At 36.9% G+C, this 14,614-nt stretch overlaps 1 protein-coding gene across 5 annotated transcripts in view; it reads right to left on the reverse strand.

Annotated features, from left to right (window-relative positions):
* Positions 1-14,614, reverse strand: part of GRIK2 (glutamate ionotropic receptor kainate type subunit 2) — a 365,605-nt gene that overhangs the window by 290,890 nt on the left and 60,101 nt on the right. The window contains exon 1 of one of the 5 annotated variants that reach the window (XM_071741264.1): positions 7,209-7,247. The exons of the other annotated variants lie outside the window; for them this stretch is intronic. The gene's annotated coding sequence lies outside the window, so the exon portion shown is untranslated. Of the gene's footprint in view, positions 1-7,208; positions 7,248-14,614 lie in introns of those variants that run through there. 5 annotated transcript variants of the gene reach the window in all.

A 14,614-nucleotide genomic window follows, 5' to 3' on the forward strand; every position in this document is an offset into this window, starting at 1 on the left:
CTTTTCAGTGGCTTCTGAGGAAGCCTAGAAGTTTGTTTAGAGTTGATGACAAACTTTGAAATGGTAAATGGTGAGAGCCAAGTAAAATAAGTCTCATCCTGTGTTTCTGAAAATCTGATAAATAACAACTGGTCTTAGAGACATGCCTTCTGTACCTATCCATTCATTGTATTTCTTCTAACACACACAATTTGAGTAACCATAGTTCAGCAACAGCATCACCAGCAACAAGTTAAAATCAAGGCAAGTTCTACTAGAGTAATTTTTCTCATCCTCCTGTATAACCACTTTGGGCAAGATTAGAAAGCAGCATATCAAAATACAAAATGACCAGTTCATTGTGAAAGTTGTATTCAAATTACTGATGACTTTTTATCAAGAATTAAAGATCAAAAGCATAAAGGAAGGCTTGCGACTGGAAATGTTTTCCTGTTTAAAAACTATTTGGACAGAACAACTAAATCAGCAATTGCTTCCCATTTAACATGTGAACCGGAAATCAAACCACTTTCATCTGACAGGTAGAGAAAAGGCTGCAGAAAAGCCAGCCTTACCTCTGAAGTAAGGGCCATCCACATTTCTATGATATGATTCCATGCTGATGACACATCAATTAGTTTCAGTGCATTTAAAAGAACATTTAAGCCAACTCCTTTAGCAAGAAGGAAGAGCAAGTCAGCAGGGAAGCCTTTCCTGAAAAAGTAAAGTCAATATGATTTTTATAAAAGAACAAAGAAGGCAATTTAAAAGGAAACGTGATGCTGCCAATTCAATAATGTATCAGATTGCTGAATTATGTACCATGCTTAAAAATTAATAAAGCAGAGTAAGTTGTACTTGCTTACTGTGAATAAATAGGTTACACACAATTGTGTCCATTTTGTGAGCTAAAGGAGTGCAATGAAACCCTTTTTAAATCATAAGCTAAGGAACTGGCAAATGTCATGGGACTAACAGATGATTCCTTAGCAGCAAATCAAACGAAGCCTGTACTAAAAACTTTAGAGGTTGCTTAAAATGCACTCATCAGTTGTAGTCATACAAGTTATTCTTGGTGGTGATTTGGTTTCATATAGTATTTGCATACTTTGCATTTAAGCACCCACATTCTGATAATACAGAGGTTGCTTCATAATAGCATCTCCCCTCTCTGCTCTCACCTTATAAACAAAAATCTCTTGTGTGTAGAAGCCTCCCATTACATTTTTTATTGTCATATGAATTTTTCACATATTGTCACATGAATATTTGAATGTGCACAGTGGGTACAAACATGATACATCTGTTTAGCCTATCTAGCTTCTCTAATATATTGTTTATGAAGTGACTGTTCTTATGAGTAAACTGCTACATGAACCTTCCTATATAGTCTATTAGATGTTATCTACTGAATATGTGGCATAATAATCAGCTAATTAGCTCTCCTACACATCCTCTGAGGATACTCCATAATGCACCAACTTTATATTGGGTAGAAACATAGCAGGGAAGATCACTAATGTGACCAGGATCGTTGGAAACATCCTTCCCAGGCACATTAAAAACAAGCTGGCTTATGTCATGTTCTTCAGACCATGCCACTGACTAATAAAAGTCTGTAAAAAAAAAAAATTTGCATTCAGAGCATATGGTGCATTGTAGCAATTGTCTGCAGCAATTCCTGACAGCTACTTTTAACAGCAGTTGCTGCAAGGGTTGGAGGCGGTTGGGGGGAGGAACTGCAGCTCTCCCTGAACCTTAAGTCCCAGTGGAACTGTAGTGGCAGTGAGGAGAAGCTGAGACTTAGCGCTTGGCCTCATAGCCCTAGCAACACAAAACACACTTACTGCCTTTGTTTCTCAGTCAGGAAACCATATTTTTTTTATCTGTATAAATTTAGCTGTGTATTAGCTTACCATATTTTCAATATTTCAGAAAATGTTTTATACACTTCATAAAGTGCACAAAGAATCAGTGCATCAGATTCATTGCAGCACAGACCTTTCCAGGGATCTTGTTCTTCCTTTATTTGCTGAATCTACTCAAAAGCTACGAAGACTTGCAAACAGAAATGGGATCAGTACTGCCTGGACAGAGAAATGGAAGAGTGAACAAAGTCTGTCAAGTGCACACTGTATGCTAAATAATTCACTACTGCACACAAGAGTAATGCTCAACTCAGATACCAACTACATAGTACATAATTCTCTTCTAATCTTGGTGTCATAAAATGGTTTTCCAGTCACATCCAGAAGAACCACAGAAACAGGGTAGCCTGACAACTACTTCCTAAAGTATTTGAACAAGAACCAAAAAGTTTGGGGTATTTCCTCCTTCCTGGATTAAGCTACTCTAAATGCATCATTCATCAGTTGTCATATGAAACAAATAATTTCTTGATCACAGAATAATCATGATTGGAAAGAACCTCTGAGATCACCACATCCAACCATGCACACACTAAAAAACCACCAGCAAAGAACCCTGAACAAACACAAATACCACACACACTCCTCTGATGGTAGTCTTCTGATGGTAGATGTTTTCACAGTAAATCCTTTCAAATCTAACAGTTTCAATCCTAACAAATCTAACAGTTTTCTAATTCCATAGTGCAATAGACTATGTAATAGCCAACATCAAAATTAGATTTTTATGTCTTTTTAAATAAAAAATACGAACTAGATGCTATGACATAACAGTAAGCCTACTAGTTCCATGCTTCCACAAAATTCAAAGCTGAGCTGTTTTACAAAATGTTAGAAGTTATGGAATCTGGTAACACAGTACAGACAAGGCTGCTGCAGCTCTATCCCCACCCCCCATCCAAGTAGCTGTGGGGCTGAGCATGTGTGTTCAGTAAACCCACAGACACAGGGGATGCAAGGCACATAGACAGCTGGCCACACAGAACAGCACAGAAACCCCCAGCACTCACACAAACACAAGCAGTACCAACAGCCTCTTTCTGCTGCCCACTCAGGATATCAGAATGGAGGTCTGTTAGTGGGAAAAACACATGTATATGTGTGGATCCTTGCAGCAGCTGGGGTCAGACACTCAGCCCACGTGGCAGGTGGCCCCCCTAGCTCTCAGTCTCTCCAGTTTCTGCCACCTGGACCCTGAGGCTGCAGTCCCATTCTGGCTGCTGGTACAACATCCTTATTCACACACACACACAAACACACAAACACACAAACACACAAACACACAAACACACAAACACACAAACACACAAACACACACACTGTGCAGCTCTATAGTAACTGAGGTTAGCTATACAACCCATCCAGCAGTTGGTCCCCAGCAGTCTCCTGCACAGGAACACACACACACAGGCATCTCAGTCTCTGCAGCAGTTGGCCTTGAATCCCTGGTCCCTCCAGCACCCCTATTCTCTCAGCTTCATAGAGATGTACACACATCCTCTTGATTCCAGTCACTTCACTTCACATACCACACCAGCTTGATCTTTGCTATCACACACACACCTGCACAAACATACACACAAGAGATCCTCTCTCCCAAGAAGCCAGTTCAAAATGAAGTTCTAGAAGACAGGACAAACTGTGCTCATCAGGCAGGCAGCACACCCAAAAAGTACTGACCAGCCTTGGTTTAAACATCAACAGGCTCTTTATCCCTTTGAATTTCCCCATGCACCTTCCTCACCAGATCACCTTGATTCCCCCTTCTCCCCCACCTTTGATTCCTCCCCAAAGCATCCCTAAAGTTCTGCACCATTCCAAAATTCTCTTTTGCTCTATCCTACAGCAAGTCCCATATCCTTAGGCACCAACCTCCTCAGTCTGTAAGGTGACCCAAAGAATTCCTTCCACTGACTCATAGTGCTGAGTATCACCCAGTCCATAGGGATGATGCCTTCCTGGGATGCAGAGGAAGGGGGCTTGTTCCCCTGACTGGGGTACTGTGGTGCCCCCACCTGCTATTGTGCCTCTGTGCATCCCTGTGCTTTGGTGAGTGTGAACTTTTTGTGAGCTGATCACAGCCCTGGGGCAGCCCAGAAGTAGCTGGAGCAGAGTGTTTCTCAGGTTCCCCCTCTGTTCTTGTGCTTCTCTGCCCCTCTGTGTGTGTGCAGAGATCAGATTTTTTATTACATAGCCTAACAGGATGTAAATTTCCACATTACAAACAACAGCCCTTAAAGATGAAAAAAGACCTTTATACCTTTTGCAGGTTCTACTTTATAAAAAGCAAGGAAAAAAAAAAAAAAATCACATTATTTGCTTAAATTAAAGGACACCGCATGGGCTCAGAGGTTTGCTCTGATAGAACATCTTGAAGATTTGGGATTCAAGCCCACTTATGCAACTAATTCAAAAAGATTCATTTCTACAGAAATCTTAAAACATGGCAATCAGAATAAAAAATTTGCTTGGCAAATATAAGCTAGAAATATCAGTATTTTATTGTATACAGCAAGCCTTCCAAACTCCTTGATTGGTTGTCCTTCATCACCAATTCACTCTATTACAGTTGTAAACTAAGAGATTTCTTTTCTTAAAGAGTATTTTTTTGGATTGTCACTATCTTTGCAATACATGCACATACCAATAAAAGAATAGTTTACTAATACAAAAAATATTCTTCAGAAAATTTAGTTACAAGCATCACAAAAAGATGGATGTGTTTCAAGTATGCAAAATCCTTTACTGGTTATCTAAATTCATCCTGAATAAACTTATCCATAGGTGCCCAGCGTTCAGAAACAAAGCAAATTCTACATGAAGTCAGTGGAAGTTTTAGTTTAACTTTTTAAGTTATTTTGATTACCCAACAAATGCATAAATTTACTCCCATCACGCTAATTTAAAATCAAATTAACGAGGTGTGGAATTAAAGACCGGTAAGGATACTCCATGAGCAAGTAACAAAATTTAAGACTTTTCTGTTAAAATATGGGTGTTCATTAGACACAGAGAGTCTCTGAGGCAATAATTTCCATAGGGAAATTCTGCCTGATTCATATTACCTTAAAGTTTTCATACTGCTCTTAGCTTCATATAACTACTACAGAATAAAGAGTTTCTGATAATGAGAAATAAGTTAAAGGAAACATATAAGTTGAAAATTAATTAGAAAAAATACGACATTTTCATAATATCTATTTTTATGTATACTTGGCATTTTTATCCAGCAGTGCTCATATTTTTATTTTTAACTCTCATTTAATCAGAAATAATTTTAGCCAAACTACTTTTCCAAGGCAGAAAATCTGCAATGAATAGCATTTTAAAAATACATTTATTTTCCTCAAAGCTCTTCCAACAAAAATTTTGGCCAATTAGCAGAGCAAAAAACTAGATGGCAGATATGCCAGGTTCCATTTCCAGCTCTGCCACTGACCTGTTTAAATTGCATCATTTCATCTTTGCTTTGGTTCCTAGCCTAGGCTTCATTTTCCAAAATACTATGAAGAGGAAATAGCTTCTAATGTCATTACTGTCCAGTGGAATGCTGCAAAGGCCTTAATTCTGTCTGTAGGTCTAACTATCAAAACAAAAAACATGAGATATTCATGTCCTATGAACCAGATTCTAACATCAGACTCGATATGTTATATTTTTTATTAAAACATGTAAGATATAAAAGCTCTGTTAAGCTGAAGTGCAGTTACCACTTTCCCCTGAATTGTCAGGCAACATGTCAGTACACTCCACAGGAAACTGCTTCTCTCTCTTTATAACCACAAAATATTTGAAATGTCCCCTCATTGTAGAGCTTCCAACGAGTTAGTAGGCTGCAGCCTACAGTCACTCAATTATAGAATCACAGAGCTTGTGAGATGTTTTCATAGCAAAGGATTTTACTGTGCTCAGTAGAAAATATAGAAACTATTTTTCCAAGTATGAACGAATTTTTTTCTTAGATAATTCTGAAAAGTTTCAGATTTCAGTATTTACACTATAGCTCCCAACATGCTATGTCCCACTATACCATTCATTATTTCAAAACTGTTTTTTTGTGTTATTCTAGGTAACCCTAGTTGTTAGATCAAGCTGTCCTCCAAACAGATTACATATTGGCTATTCTTTGCTGTAATGACATTGTGATTTTTGGAGCCACAATTTTTGTTTTGAATCTTTGTCTGTGCACCAATATAAACCTGGTGAATGGTAAGCATGCATGTACTGCTCTAAATATTAGGCACTGTTTATGTTGTATAAGGTATTTTTACAGTAAGAACAGTAATCCAACAGTAATTTTACAGTAATCCAACAAAGTAAAAAAAACATAACATTGAAGAGTAAGACAGTGAACACATTGAGATCACTGAGCTGAGCAACACAGTCCCATGGAAATGTTTGGACCTGTGGTAGGATCTTTTTCTTAAGAAATTACAACTTGAAGAGTTCTTCTCAGAATACTGGCAATGTAGTGCAGACTATAATCTAAATTATATGATAGACTGCTACTATTATGTATGGTGAGAGAATATACATTAAGCTGAACATCTTAAAAGACAGAGACTCACAAAAAACATTCAGAAAGAAAATAGAGAAAAGGAGACCCCAACTAAGTTTTCTCTTATCAATGCACTTCTCTAGGTACTTGGACACCACTACATTTGCTTGGCCACTGGTCTGCAATCTGAATCCTTTGGCACCTAAACATGCTATGAATTGTTTGAGGGACAGAGAGCACAAAATGCATCATGTGGGCTGAGTTAATAATTAGTTGCTGCTAAAGACAAGTTCTGCTCCTCCGTGTATGTCTAACCCATCTTGGCTCCCATTGCTTCCAATGTATTTTTCTGGAACTTGTTTGATTCTTCAGGGAGCATTTTTGGCTAACTAGAAGAAAACCAACTAAAAAATAAAAATTTAAAAAACAACCAAGTTTTAATACCTGGAGAGTATCTACTATGTCTTTCCTTAGCTAAACTAAGGTCATAGTCTTTTTTTATGTGCCTGGCCTTCAAAATTGACACTGCTGTTTTAAAATTGCTTTTGTTTCAAAATCCTCCACTGATGGCAAAATCAGCAAACACAGTCTACTGATGGAGACTCAAAGCAACCTATTTCACTCTTTCTAAAATGAAAGAGGTAGATTTGTAATATTCTATTTTTTCTTTTGACTGTCTGTTCAGTTCTCTACTCAGCAAACTGCTTTGCCCCAATTATCATAGGCTCCCACTTTCATCTAAAGATTGCAGTCTGAAACTTGAGCAAAGCCTACCTATGATCTTCAGAAAAAAACATGCTCACCTTCTATTCTTGCAAAACCTTTGTCAAGTTCCACTGAGAGACAGAGCTGTGCTGTTAAAGAAATCACAGGGGAAAATAAAATTGACAAAGTAACAGAGAATGCACATCCTTTTGCCTTATATATTAAAAGGAGGAAAAAAAAAAGCCTCCACAGGCTAAGTTATATAATCATGGCTGCCTTATATCTTAGCAGATGAACTAGCTTTACCTGACTTTAATGATTCTGTGCCAATTACTATGCTAATGACCTATGTAAAGGTCATTAGGGGTATCAGCAATCAGGATAGTATGGGAAAGGTGAAGTTACTTTGAATTCCAAGTTTCTTGACACAGCTGATTCACAGCTGCTGGAAGGCTACAGGAAAGAATGCCTTTCCTAATTTAGAAAAGCTGTCACAGACTTGCTCAGAAATTATATTGTTCTGAGTTCACTCCATGGATATACGCAAAAACTTTTTTGTTGTTTGTTTCACAGAAATAAAAATTTCCTCCATCAAATATTAATTTAAAAATTACTTATCTTCTGATATCAGTTTCTAGATTTATTGCAGAAGGAAATAACTTGAATATATCTGTTATCCTTTGAGAATTAAAGTAATCCTACTTCATAGCATTTTTTCCCAAAGTGTGGTCTTTACTTTCATTTTAGGCAGATGCAAACCATAGAAATTGTTATAAAAATTCAGAAGATTTCTCTTTTCCTGGAATCCTGGCCCTTCTTCTGTGGTAAAATCTCAGGGAAGTTAATTTTGGCTTTGTTGACCAAGAGTCAACATCACAATCCTCCAGAACAATTAAAACACTCAGTTCCTTTGCTCTTTCTTTGTCACATCTATCAGATGGATACATTAATATTGTGAAATCAGTATTCTTCTGTATAAGCTAACAAAAGTTAAAAAAAAAACCAAAATTTTTAGTTACCATATCACAGACTATAACAGATATAAAACCAAATTAATAAATTCTGGCATAGTTAGTCTTCTGTGCAATCCTAAAATCATTAGGATGGCATATATTGGTATTTTGAAACAAGTTTTTAACCTTCTTCCTTAGAAGTACCCCTACAGAGCTATATTCTGAAATGAAAATTAATTGACTACCATGTATTAAATTATTAGAAACCCTGAACACCATTCTCAGGCTTTAGATACTGATCCTGACTATGGGTTACATTTGATTAAAATACAAACAACCTATAGAGTTCTTACTGTGAAAAAGAACATTGAATAATTTATCTGTCATAGCATATTTTAGAATTAAATGTATACTGGATTGTGGCTATTCCTCTTCATTTCCTGCAGTAAATCTGAAAGAAAGGAGAGGAAGCCAACAGCAAGCAAAGACATAAAACTGCCTGAGTAAAACAGAAGCTAAAAGCCAGTGCTGATGATTTCCCTGATGTGAAACTAACAAGACAACAGGAGATGGATCTCCACTGCCTATCACAAATAATTGAAAGAGATTCATTTTTAGATCAAAGATGTAATTTTTTTGTGAACTACAGCTGCAGTTGGGCTTCACTGGACACATTGTTATATTCAGGACTTTTATTTTTTTTTTCTTCAATAAAGCCTTCTTCAACCACTCTGGAAATATGGACAAAATATTAAAGTGGAGAAAAGTGCAGTTTTATGTGTTTTAAGGTCCCTTTGCAGAACAAAAGCAACATAAAGAGAACTGAGCATAAATATGACCACTTAAAATCTTCACTTAGCTGTCAGAGAAGAAGGATTAGAAAGTATAGTCATAATCCATTTCTAAAGGTAAATGCCTAGACCTATGTGAAATCAGGTTCCCTTTGAGGGAACAAACTTATTTAATATTGGATTATATGCTGTGTCCTAACCCTATGTTTTGTGAATTTCAACTCCTTGTAAATATATATCTTTCAAATTTCACTTAACCATGAAATATTTATTAATATTAATATTCCTATCTTTTAACTGCTTCACATCAAGGTCAAAAATTAAGGTCACAATGAATAAGGTCAACCCTGAAGCAGGTTCATTTTCAACCCTCAGTTTTAATTGGTTTCAGAACAAATATGCATCTTTCTAAATCTTAGATCATTTTTTTTTTAAATACAAAAAATCTTTCAGAGTAATATCTTTACATTTATGATTTTTTATCATCATCTCTTTAGCACTGAATATATAACCCATGCTTAATTTTTAACATCAAAGTTTGAACTCTGTTTTACTTCCAGGCACAGTGGTGTAGAAGAGGTGATCATTACTATGATTCAGACCCATTTAGAGGAATTATCAGACTACAAACTGTCTTCAGAAGTTCATAGTATTTCCTTAGAATATAACATTGAATTTATACTAACATTTTCTACTGTGTTACTTTACACAAAATTGTAGAGAGAAAAATACTGCAACTGCATATGTGCAGTCATGATTTTGACAGGAACAGGTAAATATTTGGATTTTAAAGACAAGCAGAGAGCAGTACATCTTCCCATCAAGAGAGAATGTTAAGAAGTTCAAAGTTATAAGAAACAAAAACTAGATATATGTTCCACTTAAGCCTAGTGGCTAGGCAAGCAGATCTCTGATAGTAAAAATATTGCCCATGAGAAGTTCAGGCTTGATTTTTTTAACTATTACTGCTTTCTAGATCCCTGTCAAACATTCATAAACATGGCTCACACAGGCATGGCAAATACCAGATCCATAAATTGATGTACTAACATTAAAGCAATAGATCATTGAATATTTTCCTTGCAAATAAAAGCCTACCTTGATTTACAATGAGTCTCACGGAAGACATATTTTTGCCTTTTGGTTGGAGGATGCAGGATTCTCATTTTGTTCCAAGAGCTGAAAATAAAATAAGTACCAGGACAGAGGACCCACAGGACAGGTGTTTGCTTCAGAAAAGACTGTCTCTTAGTAGCAGGACATCTCTTAATAGTCTTAGTCTGCCCTTGTGAGACCCAATATATGGAATAACTGTGTCCAGTTCTGGGCTCCACAGTCAATGAAGGCCAAGAAACTACAGGAACAAGTCCAGTGCAGAGCCACTAAGATGATGAGGGGACAGGAGCATCTACCACATGAGGAAAAGCTGAAGCAACAGGATCTGTTCAGCCAGCAAAAGACTGAAGGGAAATCTCATCAGTTCTCATAAATATCTAAAGGACATGTGTCAGAAAATGGGATGAGAGTTTTCAGTGGTGTCCAGTCACAGGACAAGGGGCAATGGTCACAAACTGGAACAAAGGAGGTTCAACCTAAACATAAGGAAAAACTTCTTCACTGTAAGGGTGACAGAGCTTTGGAACAGGTTTCCCAGAAAGGTTCTGGAGACATTCAAAACCTGCCTGGATGCCACCCTGTGCTTCCTACTCTAGGTGAACCTGCTCTGGCTGTAGGCTTGGACTAGATGATCTCCAGAGGTTCCTTCCAACCCCTAATATTCTGTGATTCATATGAAAAAATAATATTTTTATTCATATTAATTAATTTTTTAATTAAATTAATATTTTAATACCTGTAAAGAGGGTCTCAGCAGAGAAAACAGGGAATTCCTGTTTTAAATGGACTTTGAAAGGAAAATCACTGTGAAGAAAGGACATTTTAAAAATAGTTTTAATGAACTGTATGGCCAGAAAACTGCAAGCAGAAGATGAAGAGTAACAGGAAACACATAAGAATGGTCATCCTAACTGCATATTTTTATTTCATCCTTCACATGGATACATTTTCTCTGTAATAGATTACTGTCCTCTTCATGTGTCTCATTCTTTGCTGAGACAAAAATTGAGAAATTTCAGAAATTGAAAAAGAGACACAGTTTTTGTTTTTATTGGAAGAAGTGGAATAATGTTACCTCTTTTGCAAGTTAGAGGACAGTTATATTTCAAAAAATTAAATGTATAAAATTGATTTTTTCTTATTTTTAAAATCAATCCTTGTTTCTCAAAAATCTCTGCTTATTTAACTGGTAAAAACAACAGAGGAAAAAAAAACACTGAACCTCTGCTAGTCTCCACAGAGCTCTAAAAACGAAGAAATTCAAGATGCTACTCAGCAACTACACTTAAATAAATGTATTTCAGGCAGTAGAACTGTAAGCGCTACTGAGGCCACTGAGGATACATCTGAAAGCTTAATTTGAAATTCACAACTCTTCACTGATGACAGCACAAGGGAAAAACACAGCTTCTCAGACCTTATATTTGATAGGTAAGATTAGCAGTTAACATATTTATTTATAAGGTGAATATATTTGTTATAGAAGTGAAAGGCACTACATATAGAACCTTTCCATTTTTAGATACATCTCTTTTATAGCAGAAGCACAAAAAGTGCTATGCAAATGTTAATATCTTTTTTTTTAGGATGAAGCTCTGTTCTAGTTTATTTCAGTGCATATGCACAAGGGATCAGAAATGGGCTTACCTTTCACAGGTTTACCCATGCTCTTGTGCAAAAAAATACATTGTAGCTCCTTCAACGCACAAACAGCCAAAGCAAACTCATTTGTTCCCCCAAAAGAAACCGGTTCAAACTGTAATATTTATTTATTTATTAAGGAGAGAAGAAGTTGCTATTTTGAAGTGTTGCTGGACTTGAACTAGGCTAGGATGACTTCAGCCGCAGCTGAACAAAATGAAACAATATAGTAGTTCATCTCCTCTCAGATAACACTGTCATTCAGCCATGGCAGTGGCCACCCTTGGCACAGTTGGAAGAAATGTGAATAGGGGCAGAGACTAAATTGAATCTGCAGCCTGCTACTGGAATCATGTGAAACTGGGGAAGGATTTCATTGCATTGCAGGAGGGTGCTGGGCTGCTCCTGTGAGCAGCAGCACTGCGTGCCCCCAGGCCAATGGTTATTGCTGGGGATAGCATACAGACAAGCCAGGTAGAAAGTTTGATTTGCCATGATTTCTTAGAACATGATGCTGGGCTTCACTGCTAGCCCATTCTGCTGACAAATTTTGCTAGACTGACACTTAGACACTTGTAAAAATGTAACCCCCATTAGCTGCTCCTGCCACTGCAGAACACTGAATGCAGTTTCCATCGACGACTGAAATGTCAGTCTAATAGCTTCTGATGTGTCACAGAAATTGTTCTAAATGGGAAATGAGAGAAATTACAACAGTACAAATGTGTATTAGTGCCCTTAATTTTTTAATTGCCTAGAGCAAGTCATCTTTTCACTATTTTATTACGTTGATATACTGTAGTATCATTACTTTTAATTGGATATTACTCATTAAGAAGTAACATGCTGTGATAGTTTCATGGCATATCTTTCCTTATTGTCTTAAGATCAAGGGCCAGGAGTACCCCTGTGCAAGTTGTGTCCCTCAGGACAGTTCAGTTTATGTACATTTTGTGGTGCTTTTTATACCATACTGGTACAAAAGACGCCAAAGTATGGGCTATCTAAAAATCCCATTTATACTTTTTTTCACACAACCTATCACCAAGTACATGATATTACCACAGGAACAGACTATAGGTACATGATTAATTTCATAGCTGACCCAAGTATACACTAGATAGAGCATGCAGAGCCAGAGCTAATACAAGAATAGTGTGCACCCATTCTCCTTTTTCTTACCTAAGTAATGCCACAAATTTAAAAGTCCTCTCATAAAAACGAAGAAATCTGGAAATGCCTTTAAAAATGTGACAGAGGAAAATGAATGCCTGCTTTCCCCTTTATTGTCTCAGCTGGAATTTATGTTCCCTCTATAATTTAAGGAGGAAGTGAATAATATGAAAACAGAACCTCAGGAATAATAAAGCTTCTCAGAAAAGAATGAGGAAGGAGGAAGCAAAAACAGTATCTAAGAGTAAAGACCACTGCTAACAAAAGAGGCTGCTTAGTTAATAATGAGCAGACTGAAAAGAATGGCTGAAGCACACTTGATTGGAGACTGTTTTAACCTAGGCAGGTATAAAGCAGCTACATTTTTGTTAATTTGTTTGCACTTATAAGAATAGGGACTAAAGCATCAAACTCTTTTATTTCAAAAGAATAGAACCTCTAAGTAAACCCTGAGGTCATCTGGAATATTTTGTTGAAGCAAATTAATTTGGCTTTGCAGTAGCTGCAACATTAAGTCCATCAATAAATAAATGAGCTACTCGCATTTGAGATAAAGGGCAACTTATGCTTACAATCACTCAATCCAAAAACTGCTGTCAGAGCAAAGCAAATATTCAGCTCATAAACCTATCTGTATAATTTTTTTTTTAATGGTTAGAGGTCAGCATTGGTGTTCTGAATAGATCCAAAAACACGAGTGACTGAGTAAAGCAATTTAAGAAGTGATGCCAGTTCTCATTGGCCAAACAGAAAACCATCCGGTATTTTTAATTCATCTTAGGATACATAATATCACTTAACTCAAATCTAGAATTTTGTAACAAGTGGGGAGGAAACAATCTGTCACAACTTTCTTCTGTCCACGATATGTTTCTGACACTGTTTTAAGTAACTTATATCCCTTGTGCTATACCTAGGTTTTAATCATCAGCCTGACAATCCTCAGCCTGTAGCTTTGTAATTCTTCTCTTTTAAGAAAGAAGAAGCCAGTCAATTAGGCTTTCTGTTATTTTTAATTGCTGGAATCCTTGATTTTCCCAAACAGAACAGGATAACTATGATTTTTAAAAAAACCCTCAAGATTTAACAAATAACTGCAGAAATAATTGAATAAAGTTATGTGATACCTTCTGTTCAAACAACCTTATCATTACAAGAAAGGTTGTAGAGTAAGGAGATTTAGAAATCTAATTAAATTTAGATTCTGTTTACCCATTCCAAAAGACTACAGAACTTTGAGTATAATTTTGAAAAGCAGATGTTTCCAAAGTAAAGTGAGCAAGAGGGCTCTTCAACTCCTCAGATGCAGTTGCATTTTTTAATCTCCTTTATTAGAGCATGAACACTCTGGTCAGGAAAAACCATATTCAATCATTCCTTCTACAGTCATTAATTATATGTTTTATTTAGCACATGCACTCTGAATTAATAATCACAGAATCCTATGAAGGTTTGGGTTGAAAGGGACCTTAAAGATCATCTTGTTCCCCTTACTATGGGCAGGGACACCACCCACTAGACCATCTCACTGGAGCATACTCCAGGCTGAACAACCCCAGCTCCCTCAGCCTGTGTTCATAGGAGAGGGTCCAGCCCTCTGATCCACTCTGTGGCCCTCCTCTCAGCTTGCTCCAACATCTCCATATCCTCCCTATTTTGGGGACTACAGAACTGGACACAGTATTCCAGGTGGGATCTCATGAGGGTGGGATAGATGGGGAGAGTCACCTCTCCCAACCCGCTGGTCACTCATTCTTTGATGTAGCTCAGGCTACTGTTGGCTTTCTAAGCTGCATTAAGCGTAAAAGTTCTACCCTTCCCATTAATTAC

This window comes from Heliangelus exortis, chromosome 3 (genome assembly GCF_036169615.1).
Source record: "Heliangelus exortis chromosome 3, bHelExo1.hap1, whole genome shotgun sequence".
NCBI lineage: Eukaryota > Metazoa > Chordata > Aves > Apodiformes > Trochilidae > Heliangelus > Heliangelus exortis.